General features: G+C 37.5%; 1 protein-coding gene across 2 annotated transcripts in view; it reads left to right on the top strand.

Annotated features, from left to right (window-relative positions):
• The window catches only part of LOC139138234 (cytidine monophosphate-N-acetylneuraminic acid hydroxylase-like), an 86,401-nt gene that overhangs the window by 18,334 nt on the left and 43,393 nt on the right, over positions 1–24,674 (top strand). The gene's annotated exons all lie outside the window — the stretch shown is intronic.

Here is a 24,674-nt window from a genome sequence, read left to right as displayed (position 1 = left end):
GTATGACAGATGTTCTATATTTACGACCTCTCTGATGCCATGCGTGCAGGCGTTATTGCTACATGCAACAAGAACTACCACCACACTTACTGTTTTTGTTATTTTATATTTTTGCGGGGGGATGTTTGGTTCTCTTGGGAAGGTTTTCCACGATCAGCTATTCTGCTCCCCTAAAAGGAGCCCAAAACTCGCAGCTTTTAGAAACCATTCAGAATGGGAACGATTCCGTATTGATATGGCTCATGGTAGTTTCAAATCCTTAAAACCCGCCATGCGGGTAGGTAGCAATGGACGTAAGGCTAGTTGTGACCGGGACCTAAGGGAGCCTTCAGTAATTACAGGGGGGGTGGGCCGGGGGAATTTTGCGAACACCTGTACCGTAAAATGTGACCCTCCCCCAATCCTCCTGTCTAAAATGTGACCCTCCCCTTGTCCGACATTCTAAAACTTGACCCTCCCCCCCCCCAACCACTGCGGTATTCTCCCCGGGAATAACTAAAACAGTATCAGCTAATTTACATAACAATTGGTTCAATTGTTATGTTAGGGACAAATTACAGAGGGGAGGGCTGGTGTTTTTGGAGGGACAGTCGCAATTTATCACGCAAGAATTTTTGAAGAGATATGGTATTTCATACATTTAAGGGAGGGTCACCATATTTTGTGCAACTATAAGAAGGCAAGATGTAGCTGATTTAGTGCTTCATCCAAAAATATCAAATCATAATACAAGGAGTCTATCAGGCAAATTATTGACAATTTACCCCAACAAAACATGCTATATCTGTATTTTATATATGTTTGATAATGTATTTAAATGTACTTTGCTTGAATAGGGAAGTAAAATGAACATTTGTGTACAAGAAATTGATTTCTGAATTTCATCTAAAAAGTTGGTTCACTATCCATGGTGTTTATGATGAAATTATGAATAGTTTTTTCCAATACAAAAATAGGTAAATCTTTGCATTTGTGTACTCTTAATTATTGATATTAATTTTCTTGATTAGACTAGAGTGGTTACAAGTCTATGGTTGTGTAAGAAATTTGATTTTGGAATTTCACCAAAATGTCATTCAATACACTATGCATTGGGGTCTATGATGAAACTATGAATAATTTTTTTCAGTACAAAATTAGATAAATCTGTGCATTTATGCATGCTTGATTATTTAGATTATTGTTCTTGATTAGACTACAGTGGTTACAAGTCTATGGTTGTGCAAGAAATATGATTTCGGAATTTCACCAAAATGTCCATACACTATGCATTGGGGTCTATGATGAAACTATGAATAATTTTTTTTCATGACAAAATTAGATAAATCTGTGCATTTATGCATGCTTAATTATTCACATTATTGTTCTTGATAAGACTAGAGTGGTTACAAGTCCATGGTTGTGCAAGAAATTTGATTTTGGAATTTCACCAAAATGTCGATTCACTATGCATTGGGGTCTATGATGAAACTATGAATATTTTTTTTTCATGACAAAATTAGATAAATCTGTGCATTTATGTATGCTTGATTATTAAGATTATGTTCTTGATTAGACTAGAGTTGTTACAAGTCCATGGTTGTGCAAGAAATTTGATTTTGGAATTTCACCAAAATGTCGATTCACTATGCATAGGGGTCAATAAGTGTGTGCGTATTTTGTTGGTGATTTCCTATTCAGGAAATATCACACAGACAAAGTTTTGGCCATAATATCAGCTTCTGTCAAAAGTGACCCTCCCCCCAAGATAGGTTTATAAAAAGTGACCCTCCCCCTTGAACTGTTTTCTAAAAAGTGACCCTCCCCCCAATTCCACCGGCCCACCCCCCCTGTAATTACTGAAGGCTCCCTAATGGCCTGGAAACGATAAGCACGTTAAATTAAACGCAGTAATCAATCTCAGTGCTCAAATAGTACCGTATAGATGATAAAATTCAATATGACTTTACCTGTCAGACTTGTATGGTGTAAATGAAGTGATATATACTGAAATATCAGTCGGGCAACTTATACTTGAAATAAATGTGTGTATTTTTTGAAGAAGTGAGTTTGAAAGTATCCTTTTCGATCCCAGGTCTGATGTACTACTTTATTAATTTCTGAAATCAGTCCCTCCCTATTGTAGACTTGTCTGACAACAGAAATATCAAACAGGATACCCTCCGTGTTTCATCGCGGTTGTTTGTCCTGCAAGATCGCTGGTAGGACTTTTGAATGCACACAAAGTCAACGAAAGCCAGTTCTTGTTAGCACTTTCACCAAAATGCACTCTCATTGTAACCCTCTAATAACGAAATAACGTTCAAATGAAACCCCTCTTGGGTTGATAACTTGTCATTATTTACAACAACTCAAGGAGTCTGAAACCAGGACTATTCTCTACTTGGTCATTGGGAAAATTCCGACTAGGAAAATGAATTTCAGCCAACCAGTTGGCTAAATGCATGCAAGACGCAGCACATCACCTCAACCCCTCCTTGAACAACATTTAGAATTCACTCTTAGGGTCACCACTGTCACATGTACCTGTGTACACAGTCACCTGTGCACAGTTTATACTTCCGTGGAGTCATCCCTAGTGTTCTGTGTTTGCAATGACCTCTACATATTCACAGCGATATTATCACTGAAAATCTATGTTCGCGATATGGCCTCTGTCAAGTCCGACAGCTATAACACAATTGCCACTCTTTTATCCCTCAGGAAATGCTCATAAAGTTAATACTATCGTTGATCTCCTATCAAGGGGGAAAATCGTCTTTTAGTTTACTGACGGAACGTGCGATGTTATTTTTTCTCCATCGAGTAAACACAGGGATGGCGGCCATTTCGAATTTCAAATATCGGTAAATCTTGGGTTATTTGTTTCTCTAGTAGGCCTACAAAAATTTGCATGATGAGCCAAGATTTTTATTCTTGATTTCAAAAGAGAATAGTTGGAATATTTCTCGAGGAAAGTTTGAGCAAAAGTTTCAGTCTTCCACTTTCGAGGCGCATATTACCTTTAATAATGACATGGCATAATTCAGAGAATCAAACTGTTTGCCCCCACCCTCAGGGCGTGATAAGGCAAAAAAATATGCGCGTTTGCGGCAAATTATCTAAATTTTACTCCATTTTAGGGGTGTCTGAGCAAACAAAAACACAAATTACAATTAATTCCTCCGTAAACCGGAAACAAACATATTTTCGTTTGGTCTGAGTCACTAATGATATACGTATTACGGCTACTTACTATCGATTGGCGCCCAATGATAGCAACAACTTGAAAGGGCATTGCTACGTCGACGAGTGTACTTAAAGGCGCCCTTCTCAATCCCGGGTTCTCGCATTAGCGAATGTGTCAACAGCCCATTAACAGTTTGTCATTCTTTTGTTTTCCATTGAATTTTTCATCAAGTACATAATATTTATGTTAGATAAATCTGATAATTGAGTGGGGGCTTTAACCACAGAGAAACATAGATAGAGTGGCAACGGGTATTGTTTAAGGCGTGAAGCGGTTACGTAACCCATCCATGTTCGCCTCGCCTCAGGTTGCTCTCGCCTCTCTTTTCCGAAGAGTGCCGACCATGAATCCTTCGGTAATTTTCGGATTTTCGCCAATTGTTAAGCGAAAGTATGTTCGGCAAAGTTTGTGTTGTTGTTGTCGTGTGGTGCTGAGCGGAATTGACGTGCTGGCGAAAACGGGAGTGTTTTGAGCTTCAGGAAAGTGAGTTTTACCGTTTTAAAAATTCCTCTCATATTTTTATGAATATATAACGAGTGTGTTTGAACCAAATTTGAAAGTCTTTTATCGATACTGTCTGGTTTTACTCAATGGTTTACGATCAGTCATACCGTCTTTTACACGTGCGTCAAGGAAGGACATGTTTATGAAACTGCTGGCGTGTTATGTTTTGATTGGCGTGAAGCAGTGTTTCTGGCCTGAGAGCTCACAAAGTAACTATGGTTGCTACGCGACTGGCAGTACGATGCCATCTCGTCGTATTTTTCGCATAATCTCGTGTAATTATCAACCACAAACAAAGCCTCCAAAAAGTTTAACACCTTTGAAGCTCATTTTAATATGAAAAGCCAATAGTCTACCGAGACGACCATGGAACAGAAGGCATTATTGCGTTTCCAGTCTGCTTTGTCTGTGACTTAACCTTATTAAAATCAGATGTAGAGATGTCGCCGTTTCCTCCTTTCCTGGTTCTTGGCTGTCCTCGTCAGCTTACAACTGACGAGAACAACAAAGTAGTTTTCTTTTTTTATATGTTAAGTTTTATTTTTTGGTGCCTGTAAATGGCTTTATGTCCGTTGGTCTACCTAAATAAATAAATAAATAATAAATAAATAAATAAATAAATAAATAAATAACAAGCAAAGATTGAATTTTTACAATCTGATTTTAATCTGATTGATGTCATGAGTTTGAAGATCTAGCTCCACGACAACATAAGAACTTGGAGTTAGTCATCAACTTAGTCGGGTTTAGGCGCGCAGCCGACATATCAATCTGGCCAACAATCTTTTGATTTCTGAGATAACTCAGACAGTGTAAGCGTATCATTTTGTATCATGTTTTATTTTACTCAACGTGAAATTGCCTTCATACAGTGATTTAAAAATTGCCCTCGGTCCCTAATTTTTATCTTCTTCCTCATGCTAGAACATATACTAATAAAATGATAGATCTCTGATGGAAATATCTGGTCCCTGAAAAGACCGTTTGTTAGTGTTCATGATATCACTCTGAATCGTCAGCGGCGTCGTCGGAGCTTTGAGTTTCCTCGAATTGTTTTAGTTCGGGAAGAGAAACTCAAACTAATTTGCTGCATTTTCAAAGTTCGCGTCTATTGATGCATATATTGTAACCTCAACAACCCCGAAGACATTTACTAAGCTGTATATTGATCTCCAGGGTAACAACGTAGCGCGAAGTTCGTTATGTATTCTATTTGTCCTGAAAATACAGCCTGAGTGACCAAGGACGCGTTCATAAAAAAAATTTCACAAACGCACATCTCTTCGGAACAGAATGTAATGAAATTATTGATAAAGGCAGTTTTGTTAGCAAAGAACCTAACCAAGCTGTGCAAATCGGACGATGTGACAAAGTACGACACGGAGAACGGATGGTATTGACTGAATACAGAGGCCATGCATGTTGAGCAAGTCGACTGCAATGTTTATCAGTTGTACTGGCGATCAGCTTAATTAATTGCTGTGTAACAAATAATTTGCTTTCAAGTTTCGAATACGTCACAACTTCGATATGCACATCTGCTGAGAGTTCAGAGTGATTGCAAAGGAGATTTTTCACAGAGGAGGTCCATCATGTGTCATATGCTCCCATAGGAAGTACATTTAAGGCGAATTTCTGTCCCCGCCTACCTGTCAATTTGGCCAAGCTAAGGTCCTCCATAGGAGAATGAAGCGCTTGATTCACAGGTCGGCCGTCATGAAGGCTGAGAGCGCCACCTCGAGCAGAAGAGCTTCAGGAAAGTGTTCAACAGCGCCCTCAATATTCTGTCAAGGAACTGTCCAGTTTGACAGTATCCTAATAGTCTTATCCAGACTCTTATGCAAATAAGAACGCCAAACTACACACATACTATGGGTGATGCGGTGCTTCCTTACTGACTGCAAAGCTCCCGCGTTTATTGAAAAAACAGGACTTAAATAAAGAAACAAGAAAACGGAAGACCAAACAAGGAAACCAAGCAAAACGCTCAATAACAAACTACGATGTCGAAAAACCACTTGTGAACTACAAAAAGAGCATGTAGCCGTCCAGAAAAACCAGAGAGAAAACCCTGAATACAAAAATTAGGAAAAACTCTGGAAACCTGTACCCGAATACTATGCTACATATGCTCGCAACAGATGTCGGGTATCATCTTGGAAAATAGGACTAAGATCCTAATGGAAAAATTGACATAACGGGGAAAAAAATTAAACAAAATGAGAAAATTCAATACTACAGTAGGAAAAAAATAAACCTTACAAAGTCAATGTCGTTTATAACTACACTAAACATGCACGGAGAGAAGCACTGCTAGACTGAAATCACATAGCTCTCAAAACTTTATAAATACACCACAACAACAATACAACACCTGTACTGAACAGCATTCCAATCACTTGATTGGCCCCGCACTGGCATGTGACATCTTAACAAGACAATAATTTCCCGCTTTACTGCGAATCGCGGGAAATTCCATGTCTTATCCAGACTCTTATGCAAATAAGAAACACCAAACTACACACATACTATGGGTGATGCGGTGCTTCCTTACTAGACAAACTAAAGAACGGGCAAATGCGCCACTATGGTTTACAAACCCAAACTTTTTGAAACCTCTAGCCTTTTTGCTAGAGAATCTTCAACATAACCATCCTTAGCCGATTCGGACTTCCAACGACCATGGCGCTTCCAACAACGATCCCCTACTCCTGCATTTGCTGCAGCGGTCGCTCCACCAGATCGTAAGGAATGCAGCCCAAAAGATTTACCATCTATGCCTACTTCATTTAAGCGTGAAACGATCGCAATTCTCGCCCTACTGTAACTTAACTTTTTGTTACCAGACACAACTTACAAGTGTTTCTTGATCTATAAATCGGCTTAAACAGAAATCTGAAGATTTCAAATCAATACCTGCTACAGCAGAGTATCTCAAAAACATACTATAAGGACATGCAATGGAAACAAGCTTTTAAATAACCAACTCATTACCTTGACGATACTGATCTGTTTTACTGTGACAAACATACAGATTCAAATGGTCTGAATTGACGGTTACATCACAACATCTTATATTGCTAACTCATCATATCTGAGAAAACCAGAAAAACAAAAAAAGAATCATTGTAAGATCACGTAAAATTAACAAGTCTGTGCAAAATTGAAAATTGGAACAAAGTGTTTGTAACATGCTGGTTGTTACGGGATCCTTCTTAGATTTACCGACTGAACAATGTCTCTTGGCACTTTCTGCTGAACTTTGAACAAAAGGATGAATTGTTGGATCTGAAAATCCGCTGGTTTCATGAGCCCACTTGATGGCGTAAATGTAACTTGAAATGACATTAGCCGAACTGTTCTGCTCGATGAGATGGGTGATGAATAAAGCTACATGGACCGCATTTGCCGGAAGAGCTCGTTCTCCTTTGTCTTGAATTAAGTCCTGCCATTTTCTGAAATAACCAAAATATTTCTTCACGGTGTTATCACTTCTTGATGATACAAGATGTAACGGCATTTTCTTTGCCAGATTCAATAAGTCAGGATGAGTCAAAAACTTCCCATCGTCACTTGCTGATTTGATTGCTTCTTCTAATTTAGATCTTTTGCGATGTGCTCTTTAGCAGTTGTAACTTGGGGATTTACTTGCTGCGAAATGGAATGGAGCTGCGTGTGCGCTTCTGACATATGGTCCGCCACCTTCTGGTTAAACTTAAACTGCGCCTCACACCCTTTCTTCTTAAAAACTGACATTTCTGTGTACTTCATCTCTTTGATAGCATTAATTTGTGACTGTGAAAATTGTCGTTGGCTGGCTGTGATATCGTCCTTCAGCCCTTGCATTCTGCTTGACACAAGATTCTCCAAATTCGCCAAAAGCTTATCACTGTTCTTAGCTACTGCCTCCTGCACTTGCCCTTGCACCACGCTCTTCAAGGATTGCATATCTATAGAAAAACCTGACTGCTGGTGAGCCATCTGAACGCATGGAGAGCGAAAAAACGGGAGAAAACTAAACATGCACGGAGAGAAGCACTGCTAGACTGAAATCACATAGCTCTCAAAACTTTATAAATACACCACAACAACAATACAACACCTGTACTGAACAGCATTCCAATCACTTGATTGGCCCCGCACTGGCATGTGACATCTTAACAAGACAATAATTTCCCGCTTTACTGCGAATCGCGGGAAATTCCATATATTTACATGACATTTTACTGTAGCTCACGTATTTACACGGGTGAGCTATTGTCTCACCGATTCCGGTCTGTCTGTGTCAATCTGGGTGATATCTTTAGAGCGGAACATGGGATAAGAATCAAATTCGGTGCATCGATTTTGTTTGGTAACGGCAAGAACTTGCGAATCATTTGTTGATGTAGTATGCATATTGAATAATTTGTTTAAAAATCGGAGATTTTCAGAATGACAGCATCAGATCTTATGAATATTGTTGCAGATGTTTATCAAAGGAAATTTGTATCATTTTCATTTAACAAGTAGCCAGATACACAAAATCTCAGTCCGTATACTATTTAATTATTCAAATAATTCCACTCTTTCTAACAACTTGGTTAGGGTCTTCTCCAACTAGCTGTCTTGTCTCCTGAGAAAATCACCATACAAAAATACCTGATTGCTTTTTTGCATATACCAGATATATTAGATGACTACTTTTTGAGGTTAAAGGTATACAGTCACCTGTCATCTGAATATGCCCATATATGGTCAAAGGGGCGTTCCTTGGTATTCAAATCGCCCATGTGAGGGCGCTGTTTTCAAAAAGCGGCAATCCGCTTAAAATCTTTGATTGGTTAGATTTTATCCTTCCATGGTAACTGTGGCAAAATTTGAACAGGTGACAATATACCTTTAAATAATTTCAAATTTCCAACTTTCATATTTAATGAACTCGTTAAATTTTGCTTATACCTCCCTTTTAGATGGTCCACCAAATTTAGTGCATTATGCTAGTGACGTTGATCATACATGCACCATTAGTTTTTTAATTGCAACTTCCATGAAATTACCAACCTGCGGAAAAAATATCAGAGAAAAAAGCCTTTAAACGTTGTAGCATTTTCACTTACATTTGGCTGATACATGCCAGACATTATGGTGAAGAGTACTTGCAGTTACAAACAAAAACTATGAGAGCTCTTTATTGTTCACTAATTCATAGCCACCTTGAGTGTGGGAGTGTTGTTTGGACGGCACATTCTAGACGAAATCTAGTCAAACTTGAACGAATCAGAAAACTGCGACTAGATACATGCCCCAATATCATACTGGTGTTGATAATCTTAATAAATAAATAAATAAATAAACAAATGAATGAATGAATGAATGAAAATAAATAAAAAATATATTTAGAGGATATCTAAATATTATCTGTATACCTTAGTCCTAGATTGTGAGTACAGCTACAATGATAAACCAATTCAACGTGTTTCAGAAAGAAAAGCAACACAAATAACCTCAGTCTCGTAAAACAAAAATAACCAAAATAGTTGAAATAGATAGCCATGTTGCCCTGTTATGAGATGGAATTTGCGATCGCTAGACTATAAACGTGTATAAGTAAGTCTAAACCAACCGTTTTGATTACCAATATTACAATCAATACATCTAATTTGCATATAAATAGCTACAAAATTGTACCTATAACTTCCCTTAGATACTTTGGAGCACTACTGGATAGTCGGACGAATATTAAGGTAGTATGCACCTCGAAAGTGAAAGACTTAAACTTTGCTCTTACTTTCCTCAAGGAATCTTTCAATCATCCTCTTTCAAAATCAAGAATAAAAATAGGGGTCACCGTGCAAATTTTGGTACTAGAGAAACAAATTACCCAAGATTTACCGATATTAGAAATTCAAAGGGCCGCCATCCCCGTGTTAACTCTATAGAGAAAAATAAGAAATTTCGAATTTCGAAAAACTAAGCCGCTAAAAGTTTTCTTTCACCAAGAGCTTTAAAATGAACCCCAACATGTAGTATATCAGAAGAGAATTGTAAAAGTTTGAGAGTCCGAATATCTGTCCCCGAGGTGCGTTCTACCTTAATGACCAAATCAAGGTCACATGTCAGTCGGTCAATTACCACATACGCAATATCAGTAAAATCAGGAAAAAACTCAAATCGGTCAAACACTGAACGCCTTGTACATGCCTTGATAACCCAAAGCTTGACTTTATCTGTTGTATAGGGCTCCAAAGACAAGGATCATGAAGTCGAAAATTAGACAGAACACTCGATGCTCGTATTATTACAAAGACGTAGGAGTTGATTACATCACATACTGTGTTGTCTCTACTTCATTGGCTGCCAGTTGAACAATGTTTGTTGAACTAGGTTGTCTTAGCCGTCGTCGATCGATCAGAGACTAGCGCGTCGTGCCCATATACGTCACTGTGAGTTCAGCTAAAAGTTCTCACCATAGTGACTGATTTTGGTGAAACATGCCACGCTGTCTATTCGTGTGTATCGAGGACAATAAATATGGTATTGGATATTGTACCAGTACTATGAATGGCAGACTGGCGTAGCTGGATTGAGCTGACTGGCTGTCGTACTCAAAAATCCAGAAAAATGAATTGTAATTGTGTAACGTACCAGTATAAAATAGCTATAGGTTCAGCTGAGTTCATTTCACTCAAACAAAATTCTGAAAAGTGAAAAGAGTAATATGCATAAAAGTAACTGTATGACAGCCGAGGAAATAAATAAAATGCTGTTGTTTCATCGTTTTCACCAACTGTCAGGGGGACTCGTTTTCCCGGGAAAGGGTAGAGAGTAATTTGAATAAAAGTAATCGTAATCTTTAAGTCTGATGTTAAAAAGGAAAACGCTGTCCTGAAAATCGGTGATGCGTCCTTTTAATGCAAACAGAGCGCCCCGGATTCTGCCGTTGTCACGTGCTCAGAAAGCTACGCACGCGTTATTTACCAACATGCCAATATCATCCATGTGCTGCCGTTTTGGTCCACTACCATTTTACGGACAAGGATTTGAAGTTGCGCTGTTTTTCCTCACTGCACTTTAAAGAGAATGCACATCGGGGACAGATATTCGGGCTCTAAGACTCTTTATACAATTCTTTTCTGATCTTCCACTTTCGTGTGTTCATTTTAAAGCTCTTGGTGTTGAAAGACTTTCACCGTCTTTATGAATGAAATTGCTCTACGTAATATTAGAATCATAGTTTTGTGTCATATTAAGCCTCCATACATATTCCATGTATGTATGTATGTATGTATGTATGTATGTATGTATGTATGTATGTATGTATGTATGTATGTATGTATGTATGTATGTATGTATGTATGTATGTATGTATGTATGTATGTGTGTATGTATGTATGTATGTATGTAGGTAGGTATGTAGTATGTAGGTAGGTAGGTAGGTAGGTAGGTAGGTAGGTAGGTAGGTAGGTAGGTAGGTAGGTAGGTATGTATGTATGTATGTATGTATGTAGGTAGGTAGGTAGGTAGGTAGGTAGGTAGGTAGGTAGGTAGGTAGGTAGGTAGGTAGGTAGGTAGGTAGGTAGGTATGTATGTATGTATGTATGTATGTATGTATGTATGTATGTATGTATGTATGTATGTATGTATGTATGTATGTATGTATGTATGTATGTATGTATGTATGTATGTATGTATGTATGTATGTATGTATGTAGGTAGGTAGGTAGGTAGGTAGGTAGGTAGGTAGGTAGGTGTGTGTGTGTGTGTGTGTGTGTGTGTGTGTGTGTGGGTAGGTAGGTAGGTAGGTAGGTAGGTAGGTAGGTAGGTAGGTAGGTAGGTAGGTAGGTAGGTAGGTAGGTAGGTAGGTATGTATGTATGTATGTATGTATGTATGTATGTATGCATGTATGCATGTATGCATGTATGCATGCATGTGCGTATGTGTGTATCTATCTATCTATCTATCTATCTATCTATCTATCTATCTATCTATCTATCTATCTATCTATCTATCTATTTATCTATCTACTCAGCGCAGCTCGCCATTTTAAACGCTGGCTTGGACGTTTTAAAAATAACTTTGAGTTGTTGAAAATTTACATGAAATTGCAACAATCATCAGTCAGGCAACCTATATGGTTCCGTGTCCAAGCCCAACAAACTCATGTTTTGAGTTTGATAAGGATCTGTACACGGCCATCTTTTATACCAAATTTACACTTCACCACTCGGAAAGTGTCATCATACGCCGGCATAATCTGATCTTTGACTTGTACACTGTTAATGTTGACAGCCATATCATATGTTTCGATACCGAATACGTGCAAAATAACATTGAGCAAATGGGAAAGGCAATAACAGATATTCACGACTGGATGACATCAAATCTACTATAAAGAAAAACAGAACTGATCTTTACCGGATCTCGGCAAAATCTGTCAAAAGTCAATACATCTAATTTGCATATAAATGGCTGCAATATCGTACCAACGACTTCCGTCAGGGACCTTGGAGAGTACTGGGAAGTCAAATTAGCATTGATGAGCAAATCAAGTTTACCTGTCAGTCGACCAATTACCACATACACAATATCAGTAAAATCAGAAAATACTTAAATCAGTCAACCACTGAACGCCTTTGTACATGCCTTGAAATCGTGATTGCTTGACTTTGGTAATGGGCTGCTGTATGGAGTTCAAAAGTGAAGGATCATAAAGTCGAAAATTATACAGAACACTCGATGCTCGTATTATTACAAAGACGTAGGAGTTGCTTATATCACATAGATGTTGTCTGGACTTTATTGGCTGCCAGTTGAACAATGTTTGTTGAACTAGCTTGTCTTAGCCGTCGTCGCTCGATCAGAGACCTGCGCGTCGTGCCCCTATACGTCACTTTGAGTTCAGCTAAAAGTCCTAACCATAGTAATGGATGTTGGTGAAACATGCCACGCTCTCTATTAGCTGTATCGAGGACAATAAATATCCTATTGGATGTTGTACCAGTACTATGAACGGCAGAGTGGCATAGCTAGATTGACCTGACTGTCTTTCGTACCAAAAAATCCAGAAAAAGGGTATTAAATTGTGTAACGTACCAGTACAATCAACGGCAGGCTGAAATAGCTACGTTGAACAGAGTTCCTTTCATACTCAAACAAAATTCTGAAAAGTGAATAGAGTAATTTGCATAAAAGTAATGGTAGGAAAGCCGAGACAATAAATAGAATGCTGTCATTGCATCGCTTTTGCTAATTGTCAGAAGGACTATTTTTTCAGGGTAGTGAGTAATTTGCATGAAAGTAATTATAAACCGAGACAATAAATAACCCGGTGTCATCGCGTCGCTTTCGCCAAATTCAATAATATTTTTTTTCATCCCAAACAATCTATGACGTGATTTATTAGCAACTCTGTTCCGTAATTTGGATACCTGTTTCCAGACTGATGTTATCAAGGAAAACACTGTACTGAGAACCATCGATGCGTCCTTTTGATGCAAACAGAACGCCGTGGATGCTATCGTTGCCACGTGCGCAGAAAGCTACCCACGCGTTATTTACCAACACGCCATGCCGTCAATGTGCTACCCGTTTGATCCACTGCCAATTTCCAGACAAGGAGTGATATGTCCAGATATGCTGCATCAAATTTAATGAAACGTGCTACAGATGTTGATTTCTGAGTACTGTAATACTACGTATAGACATTAAGAAGTGTCATGTCAATTAATTGCTAGTTTGTATATTTGATGAAACTTCATAATTGGTATGATATGTCTAGAAATGTTGCATCAAATTTGATGAAACATGGTGCGGATGTAAATCTTCCAGTAGTGTAATGACGTGAAATGATATGTAGCAGTATGATAATCTCACTGTACTGTAATAGTGAGTGAAGACATTAAGAAGCATCATGTCAATTAATTGCTTATTTGCATATTTTATGAACTTTCATAATTAGTGTAATATGTCTAGAAGTGTTCTATCAAATTTGATGAAACATTGTACAGATGTTTATCCTCCAATGGTGCAATGGTGTGCAAAGATATGTAGCAATATCATGTCAATTTTCTGGTAATTTACATATTCAATGAATTTTCTAATTAATTCTGATATGCCAAGAAATGGTTAATCAAATTTCATGAAACTTGGTACAGGTGTTGAGCTTACATTGCTTTAACAGTGAATAAAGACATTTATCAGTGCCATGTTTATAAATTTTTAATTCGCATAATTAATGACTTTCCTGATTAGAGTAATATGACCAGAAATACTACATCAAATTTGATGAAACGAGGCATAGATGTTGATCTCGCCGTGATCTAATATAATTCAGTGACACTTAGTCGCGACGTTTAAATTAATTGTTAATTTAAATACATTAAGAATTTTTGTTTATAGGATGAATGCCCCGAAGTCCAGAATGAAAGGTGCTAATAGTGATAATCTGAATAAATGTGTCACAACGTCCTGTGATTTAATTACCAATTGACTCATTTAATGACATTTTGTAATTAGTGTGGCAGCCCAGATTGGTTTTACGTTTTCACCACAACGGAACTCATTCTCGGCCGTTAAGCCTTATCTGTATCGCGGTATTGTTAATCACAGACCCAATTAATGAACTCTGTCCATGCTCTCCAAGGACTTGTAATCAAATTACCAATTAACAAGTGAGGACTTTATCATCAAGAATGACTTGTTGAATATAGTTAAAAGTGTTTGCGCATGCGTCGACAAAAGGGCCAATCTCAATGCATTTCAAATGCTTCACTAAGACCACCCATATAGTCGATGTGTAAATGAAAGACGACAGCATATCACTGAGAGGTCTGTTCAGAGAACGACTTACATCTACAGCTGTCAAACATACCTCCCTTAAGGTAAGAAAAAGTGCTCTCCCTGCATCATCGAATGACGAACACGTTAGTTACCTACTCAGTGTGAACCAGTTGACGTACATCGTTTCGATATCTTTTTTTCTTCTCAGTATTTGAATATTTGAATTCATTCACATTTGAATTTTGTGTCACATCAAGCCTCCTTTCATATTCCATGTATGTATGTATGTATGTATGTATGTATGTATGTATGTATGTATGTATGTATGTATGTATGTATGTATGTATGTATGTATGTATGTATGTATGTATGTATGTATGTATGTATGTAGTAGGTAGGTAGGTAGGTAGGTAGGTAGGTAGGTAGGTAGGTAGATAGGTAGGTAGGTAGGTAGGTAGGTAGGTAGTAGGTAGGTAGGTATGTATGTACATGTATGTATGTATGTATCTACGTATGTATCTATGTATGTATCTATGTATGTATCTATGCATCTAGTATCTATGTATGTATCTATGTATGTATCTATGTATCTATGTATGTATCTATGTATCTATATATGTATGTATCTATGTATCTATGTATCTATCTATGTATCTATGTATGTGTATGCGTGTGTGCATATATGCATGCATGCATGCATGTATGAATGTATGCAAGTATATGTGTACATATACACATAGATATATATCTATCACATAGAAGTCTACACATGTCTATGTTTTTATAAAATTATCTGTCTTATCTATATACTGTACATAAGAGGCTTTCTAGTTTGTTCATTTCTATGCGTGTTGTGAAATCATCAATAATGCACAGCGTCTGGTCTTCCATTACTGTAATTTAAGTAAACATCGGAGCAAACAAAAGGATAAAGAAATTGACAACACGCTAATGACGCATCAGAAATGCTTCTCTACGGTTACGAAGGACAGTGTCCTGCTTTATCAGTTATTTGATCTGCTCCTGAAGTTGTCTAAGCTTGATAAATTTGTTTAGATTTAGAGACACCATATGGAGAGAATGATTATGCAATGATTATGCTCGTTATCACAAATGATATGTACATGTATTTGACAACTTCGACAATCACTTCGCTTAATTGTCTGAGAACGATTCTAATGACATTACAATTAGGAAATATGTTATACGTTTGCAACAGCTTGTATGTACGCGGATAAAGCTCTCAGCATGTCACTGGTATTCAGGGTCCAGGCCCAGGTCACATAGAAAGAATGGTTTGTATCGCAGCTTAAGTGACACACATGGAAAATTATTTACCCCATATATATATATATATATATATATATATATATATATATATATATATATATATATATATATATATATATATATATATATATATAATATATATATATATATATATATGGGTTGCTGGAGAATTGATTTTACAATTTCATCTCTACAACTTTGTATCGTGAGTTGCAAGACTCACTCATCAGGAGACTAGACTGGTCTCCTGATGACAGTCTAGTCTCCTGGTGAGTGAGTCTCGCGACTCACGAAACAACGTTGTAGAGATGAAATTGTAAAATCAATTCTCCAGCAACCCTTATATATCTCGCTCTACTTTTGTAATGAGCACTTTTAAGGACAAGTCGAACCGCATACTTCGTTATATATATATATATATATATATATATATATATATATATATATATATATATATATATATATAATGTATATATATAATATGTGTATGCGACTGACTGAAGACTTAATTATTGTCAGCTATTTTGTATTATATATATATATATATATATATATATATATATATATATATATATATATATATATATATATATATATTTATGCCAACTCAGAGGAAAGAATTGCTCTTGAAATTGTGGAAAAGTAACACCAAGTTGAAAAGAATAGAGGGGATGAGAATTCGGTCGTTAGGGATTGGGTAGGTGCATCTCAATGCTTTCGGTTTTTCCGAGATAAAGTATGCAAAATAGATCAGCATATAAAAGCACCGAGAAAAAGTATTTCGCTTCCCGTTATCGCGCGCGTCATGAGAAAACACGTTTTGAGAAAAGAAAATCATGAAAAATGATAACATGATTCAATAAAAAATTTTTCAGTTGATATGTTCAATAATTGTCCTGAAACGTTCCTCAGGTTTGTTTCCTTCAGTGGCAGCCATTTTGCTTTATTACGGTCATATTTGAATTCCCCCAAAGAGGAGGGGGATGGCTTATCCGCCCCCCCCCCCCATAAAAAGGGGAAAAAGAAATTGGCATGATCGCATCATTTCTGAATGCACCCATGAACGAGAAACATTTACGTTTTTGGCCTAAATATAATGTAATAAACTGGCGATTAAAATGGGATGAATAATAAGGCGGACAGGTCTAGGCAATTTTTAGTCTATTTTAAGGTTAATACGGGCGAATACTAAACAACATAGAGAAATACATGAATCATGTAACTTTGCTTGCAATGGCATATATATGCACTACGATAATGACATAACAAACACACATGAATAAATAAGGTGATATATGCCTAGATTATTAATCATGTATGTTATTATTCAATGTCTGTGGAAAATCTTTCCAAGGCTTCCATGATTTAGCATAAATTTGAACATTCGTTGTCATGAATGTCGATTTTAGAGTTGTTGGTATCATTAATCACCCACAACCATTGACATGTCCAATTGGTCGAGCAGACGAGCTTTGTCCGTACGGTTACTGTCTGGTTTTGAAATTGGGCGCAAAATGTTAGTTACAGCACAAAATGAAAATGTTATTTGAAAGACATTAACTAGCGCAACTGGTCTAGTCCATTAATAGATCTGTATTTTGAAGTATTGAACAGGTTTGAAATACTTTTTAATGGACGGCTTTAATCCGTTTGACTGATGAAATTTTGAAAAATGTTGACAATGGTTTTCTGAATTGCGTACTTTTGTTGGATTTGTCAAAGGCCTTTAATCTTATTGATCATGAAATTTTAGTGACAAAGTTATGTATTTACGGTTTGTCTGACTGAACCAATTACTGGTTTCGTTCTAATTTAACAAATCGCCAACAAGTAGTTGACTATATGGGTACTCTTTCTGTTAAATATTATGTCACAGTTGGCGCTTCAGGGTTCAATTTTAGGCCCACCATTATTTGTGATTATTATAAATGACATGTCTTTATTCGTTGACTCATTTACTTTGCATATGTATGCAGATGATTAGACACTGTTGATAAAGGGTAAATGCATTAGAGATGTTTAATGATGTAATGAGCAGAGGCATTTCTTCAATGTGTCAAATTTGATAATTGCGAATCATATGCGTAATATTATGCGGGGCTCAGCCCTTGGTGTCGCGCCAGAGGTTTTGTAAAGATTAGAAATAAAGAATGAAGAATAAAAAATAAAAAATAAAGAATAAAATAGAATTAACTGTTATTGCTAGTATATACAGTAGTAGGACCGCCATGCATCGCGTAAACAATAAATTCAAACACCAAATTTACTTGACCACTCACTGATGTGCACAGTTCGCTATGTCAGACCAGCTAAGGCAGGTATAGATTTTCTGTTTAATTTGTCAAAAAAAGTTACACATAAATGGCAATTTTTGTACAAAACACTTTGCATTAAATTTCTTTCCTTTCTTCATGTATATATGAGCCCCGATGAAAATTACCTTACCAGTAATTCAGCCGCTCTATGAAAGTGTAAATACAAAAAATAAATAAGTTAATTAAATAAAATAAATAAATAAATAAAATGTTAAGGGCAAATGCGTTGGGGATTCTATCGCGACCCACTCTACAGTTTATTCTCCTATAGAACAATAATATTTTGAACCTAACTGTATTTAAATTTCGTTTCTTTTCATTAAGAACTCAGTTCAATAAAGTGAATTTATTGTGGAGATGGCACTCGCCCATTTCAATGAATGTGAGATTCCGTTACTATGGTAACGTCGACGATCGTGTCGCCGACGCCTCTCTTACTCTCGAGCCCTATTTCCGGTTTGTGAGCATTTTTGTAAAAGGTAGCAATCATCACTCCGCCCTCCCACTGGTTTCTTTGCGGTAACAATTGCGTAGCGACACAACGTTTTACTCAACGTCGTGCTTATATGCTGCAGCCACTAGAAATGAGTCCCTCTGAGTATGACCCACATCTCCTCAAATCGATTTGCGGGACAAAGACAGACTGCCAATAACATCAGAAATGACATCAGTTAGCTTGTGGAACATTCAATTACATCATTAAAGGTGTACTGTTACCTGTACCAATTTTGCCACAGTTACCATGAACAGAGAAAATCGCTTTTGTTAAAAACAGCGCCCTCCCATGGGCATTTTAAAAACCAAGGAACGCCCCTTTGACCATATATGGGCAAATTTAGATTACAGGTGACTGTATACCTTTAAAGCATCCTTCTAATATTGGACTCTAACTTAGAAATTAGACGATAATATCGGTTAAAAACCTGCCTCTTTAACCAAAGGTTGAAAGTCAGTGTGCAAAATTGATCGTGACAAGGGAAAAATGAAATGAATATTATATGAAGCATAGAATCAGCGATTGATTGATATAAATGCAAAAGGTATGTCCACGACCCGAGTTTAAACCAACCATTATAGTGCTACGGTTCTACGGCCGACGCTTACAGTGTAAACAAAAAATATGTTTAAGCAATAAACCCCACCCAGCGATGGTATACCACGAGATTTTGACCAGTTCGCGAAATATATGCACGAGCGATAGCGAGTGCATAAATGAAGTGAACGGGTCAAAACTGAAATATTTTTGATACCCTCGACTACGGTAAGGGCATCATCAATACTTCGGCTAGGATCACCATCCCTTAGGCAGGCCACAAATCGTGATATATTGCCCTCACTGTCATGTGTGATTATTTGAATAAAAACTTAACCAGCGCAGTGCAATGCACATGCTAGATATTGTAGTTCGGCAAAGTAATTTCACACAAATTCATAGGTTTGGACTGGCAATTATTCACATCTGACCTAGTAATCGAAAGATGTATATAGTTTTGAAAAATATGGTGAAATTTTATCTTGTTTTCTCAGTCTTTACATGAAACGGTTATGAGATCAATGTCCAAAAAACATACAACAGCAAACTTACTGCATGACGAGACTCCAAAGGTTACAAACGTAGTTGTATAATAATATGATTTACTGTACTTGAAGGCCTTCAGAATATATATAAATCGAAAAAAACGATAATATATACGAAAATGTTTAGCCATACATCCATTTGAAGAATGCTGTACAACATGACCTAACTTACTGTTTTTTGAAAACAGATTTACAATTATATCATACCAGTATATTGATGGCGGAAATACTGCGATCTGATTGGTCCAGACGTGAAAATTACCATGCTACATTCGCAATATAACACAGTTGGAACAGCACAAGCTCTCGGCCGAAGAAAAATCCCCTTTGTGACGTTTCACGCTAGAATTTCAATTTAATATTATGATATAATGGCGGTAAACAACCTCAGCAACAGGTATACCATTCGATTTTGACAAATTTACTCCATATATGCACTCCGTACTGCTTTTGCACATATGTAGTGAACTGGTTAAACCAGGTAGAATTCAGTCGCTGGGTGTGGTTTATTGTTTAATTATTGTGTAAAAGTTGTGGTTGGTCTGTTTCGTTAGTCGTAAATATTTGAGATTATTCACCTCTGTTTGAAAGTATGCTGGAAGATCTCATTTAAAACCAGCTTGTACTCGTCTTCTACTTCTCCTAAATTACAGGATGTACAAATTCTGTCTCTTCAATTGCCAATGGCAGAGTTCCACATAGAAACCACGCAAACAAGCTTTTAAACCGTGCGCAAGTCCGTAATGTTGAGTTTTTGAGTAATCCTAGATTACCATTGCTGTCTATACACACATCTTACATATGACAAAAATTATTGCACATAAATTGGTTATTATCGTAAATTTCTTGGGAAATCCCAGAAAATCCAAAACCGTAGGGGAATAAAATATTTGTGCAGTTATGTCGTCCAGCTGTGTTCTATTGTACCTAGTTTATGCAGCATCAAATGGGGTTGCTTTTGTATGAAAATAGGCCAACGCCAACATTCGCAAAGCACTGCCTGACTTGTGTTGTATGGCCATTGCATCGAAAAGTTCCAAACGACAAATTTAGGAGCCCCCCCCCCCCCCCGGTTTTGTAATCGTAGTGGTGAAGATCACGGTTTTCATGGCCTCTCGCTGGATTGGAAACATCCTTCGACCATACAGTTCCTGACGAAATAAAGAATATTATATTGATGGCGCAAATGCAGCGATCTGATTAGTCGAGACGCGAAAAGAACCGTGGTATATTGGGGATATACCACGGCTGGCATATGCGCGAGCTCTCAGCTTGAGCAAAAATCCGTTGTTGAAGTTCCATGCCAGAATTTCAATATACTGTTATGATATAATAGCTTAAATATTACCCCAGTGTAGCTTCATATTGATAAAATGAATTTTTGAATGAAAATTAAAATGTATTATGTTGTCTTGTCCCAAAACAATAATCGCTTAACAAAACCGAGCTAATGACATTAATATTAAGCTCAAAACAGAGTCAAGTTTATGTAAAGATACCTGACACAATCTTTTTATATATTTCGTCTTTATCACAGGAACCTTCGTATTCTCTAGTTTCGCTTCGAGAAGTGTCGTGAGAGGCACGCGAGTCTTTATGAGGCCGCCCCTCCCCAAAAAAGATTTGTTTCTGGTCATCACCAATATCATTTCGAGACGTGCAGTCATGACGTCATGCCCATCTCCCATCTTTTTTGCGTCAATTACAGCATTAGAGTAGTTAATTTCCCAAAACAAGCGTCGAACACACAATAGCAGTGTTCATATTATTGCGTCACTGAATTTAGTGAGAGACTCAAACAGAACACATTTGAAGATGTTTTTCTTCGATCCACGTAAAATGCAAGTAAGTTCTTGTTTCGTAAGATGGTACCGTAACGCATTGCCAACAATTTCTATTGCATTTTGATAAATTTGAACTGCGACAAAGTTCTTAACGTCGGAGTCGTCGATCTTGTCGGCGATTCCTACCCTAGCCTCGATCTCAAAAAATTCATAAAACTCGGAAGGTTAATTCGAGTCACATTTCTGTCCGAGAAAAAAAAACTGATTCCGTTTGAGGTGCCCAAGCAAACAACATTCGTCCCTAACACGACGCTGGTCGAACCGTACCTCCAGTTTGTGAGCATTTTTGTAAAGGCTAGCATGTTCTAATCCAATCATCACTCCACCCATTCACTGCAGCTGGTTCCTTAGAGGTAACAGCTGCGTAGCGACACGACGTTTTACTCAACATCTTGCTTAAGCTTATATGCCGCAGCCATATGTTTCAGCAAAAAAACCACACCCACGAGGTTCGCGACATATATGAACGAGCGATAGTGAATGCATATATGAAGTGAACTGGTAAAAACAGAATGGTATGCCGTCGCTGGTCGGGGTTTATCGCTATTATATCATAACAGTATATTGAAATTCTGGCACTGAACGTCAAAAAAAGGATTTTTGCTCTTGTCGAGAGTTCTCGCATGTGTCAACCGTGCTATATCGCGAATATACCACGGTTCTTTTCACGTTTCGACCAATCAGATCGCTGTATTTGCGTCATCAATATACTGGTATGATATGTTTAATAATATAAGGTTATTCACACAATACCAGGATTGGATTTATTTCCGACTTTATCGTGCAGCGGAGATATTGTCTCGACACTGTGTGAGAAGAGCCAAAGGCTAAATAGTTTATTGAGTTTAAATAAAGGCTAATAAATAAATAAATAAATAAATTGTCCTGGACGAGACAAAACCTCCGCTGTACGATGTACTCGGAAATAAGTCCCAGAATTCTGTGAATAACCTTAATATTCTTATACACCTTTTCTAGTCGAATTTAAAATAAAAGTCAAAATTATAGAGTTTAGAGAATGCCCTGTCGTACAATGTGTAGTGCGATCGCGAGCAGACTGGCAACACGATCAGCGCGTCCGCTGTAGAGTATAGATTATTACACCCTACCTATAGCACTGATTTTGTCATGGGCTAAAAGTCGGCCACGTGACATTCCCAAAAAGTGATATAATACCAAACAAAATAAATTGTGCTGTTCTGAAAGCATGGTTTTCAAAGTTAGGGTAGGTAGGTCGGTAGGGATTTTTTCAAAATATTGTTATTTATAAATAAGCATTTTTCAGGGGTACAAGCCCTGCAACTGCTAAAAGTTCCATCATTAGATTGGATTACTCAATTTATTGGTTGACGTGTATGTTTGTTTAAATGTTATAGAAACTTAACTGGCTGAATCATAATTCTTTGACAGCAAGTATATAGTTGTAAACTTTTTGTAGGTATAGTATCAGATATTGTAGGGCTTGTGATTCCCACCCGGATTTTCAACTGAGACACGGCTCATTGGCATCAAAACTGGGGAGACAGGGATACACATCAAAAAGACTCGTTAGGACTTTCAAAAAGGAATCTACGGGCGATATGACGATATTGTGGCCAAATATGACACCTAGGTCACTCAAATGATTAGCGACAGCATTCACGGTTTTGACTTATCACAGTGATTCATATCCCCTATCATTTCATACAATATTTAGACAATTTTGGGACCAATTCTTACGGGTGTAGCATGCTGGCAGTGTACGCTTACTCATATTGGACACCTGGTACCACCACTAACTATCAGTGGCCGGTTCAGGATGGTCCTACTTAAATTTGTAAATCACAAATGTCGCATGGACCTGGTAATGTATTACCTTGAATGGAAATGATTATTGGACCAGCTTAATGTCATTTTGCATCTTTAAGTTTTCTAGTTGTTGCCTTACCACACTCATTGAGTGTGTTGTTGAGCAATAAAGTAAAGTAAAGTGAAAGCACAGTCCGGTTTCACACCTGCTTGTATTCATTCGGTGGTGCAAACTGCCGGTCGCCCGCAATCAGAACTTGGCTCACGTAATTCCTCAACTTTCGCAGTGAATATTCTTCACGTTGAAGTTCACTGTAGCGTGGCCAACTTGGATATTTAGACCCTAAGCTTATCTGCTGGACCTCAAACGACGGCCCAGCTGCAATACTGGCAAATTGAACTGGAGTGGAGTGTGTTTTACATTGAGAAAAAACCTTGGTCGTTTTCCTCAAGAATTTGTTCGAAAGTCCGTTCCTGATTTACAGCAGACAACAACGACCTTGCCGTGATCGCATTTGCGAAACGTATCGCTGGCCGCCATATTGCTTTTGGTGTATGGGCAACGATGAATGACGTCATAGTTTTCGTTCTAGTTCTCGCGTGATTTTCGCTTTATTTCCCGCGTCCGTGATTTTGCAGGTTATTTCTTTCTTTTTTCACTTCCATGTCTACATAGCTGTAAAAAGTGTAGGGTCGGCGTGTAAAATAGGGTAGGTCGGGTTATCGGAACAGCACATTTAATTTTTTTGGCCTAACATGGTTCAATTTGCTATTACCCTCGACTCTTGCTCGCTAAACGCTAGCCGTTCGAACACAGGTTCAAAATGATCACATGAATTGAAGTGTATAGGCTAAGGCGCCAAGAACTCTAGCAAGAGATATCTAATCGTAATGGTGAAGATGGTTTTAATGGCTTCTGGTTCGATCCTCAACAAACTTCGACCATATGGTTCCAGACGAAATAAAGAATAATATTACCCCAGTATAGCTTGATTGATAAATTAATTGAATTACGATTACATGTTATATATTGCCCTGTCCCAAAAAGTATTCACTTAACAAAACTGAATTGATGGCATTAATATTAAGCTAAAAATACAATTAAGTTCTGAAACAATATATTTATATATTTCGTCATTGTCACAGGAGCCTTCGTATTCTCTAGTTTCGTTTCGAGCAGAAATGTCGTGAGAGGCACGCGAGTCTTAATGAGGCCGCCCCTCCCCAAAAATAGGTTATTTCTGGTCATCACCGATATCATTTCGAGACGTGCAGTCATGACGTCATGCCCATCTCCCATCTATTTGCGTTTAGGCAAAACATTAGAGCAGTTAATTTCAAAAAACAAGCGTCGAACACACGAT

Source organism: Ptychodera flava, chromosome 1 (assembly GCF_041260155.1).
Source record: "Ptychodera flava strain L36383 chromosome 1, AS_Pfla_20210202, whole genome shotgun sequence".
NCBI classification, from domain to species: Eukaryota; Metazoa; Hemichordata; class Enteropneusta; family Ptychoderidae; genus Ptychodera; species Ptychodera flava.
The sequence above is the reverse complement of the archived record's forward strand: the minus strand, read 5'-3'. Positions and strand labels throughout refer to the sequence as shown.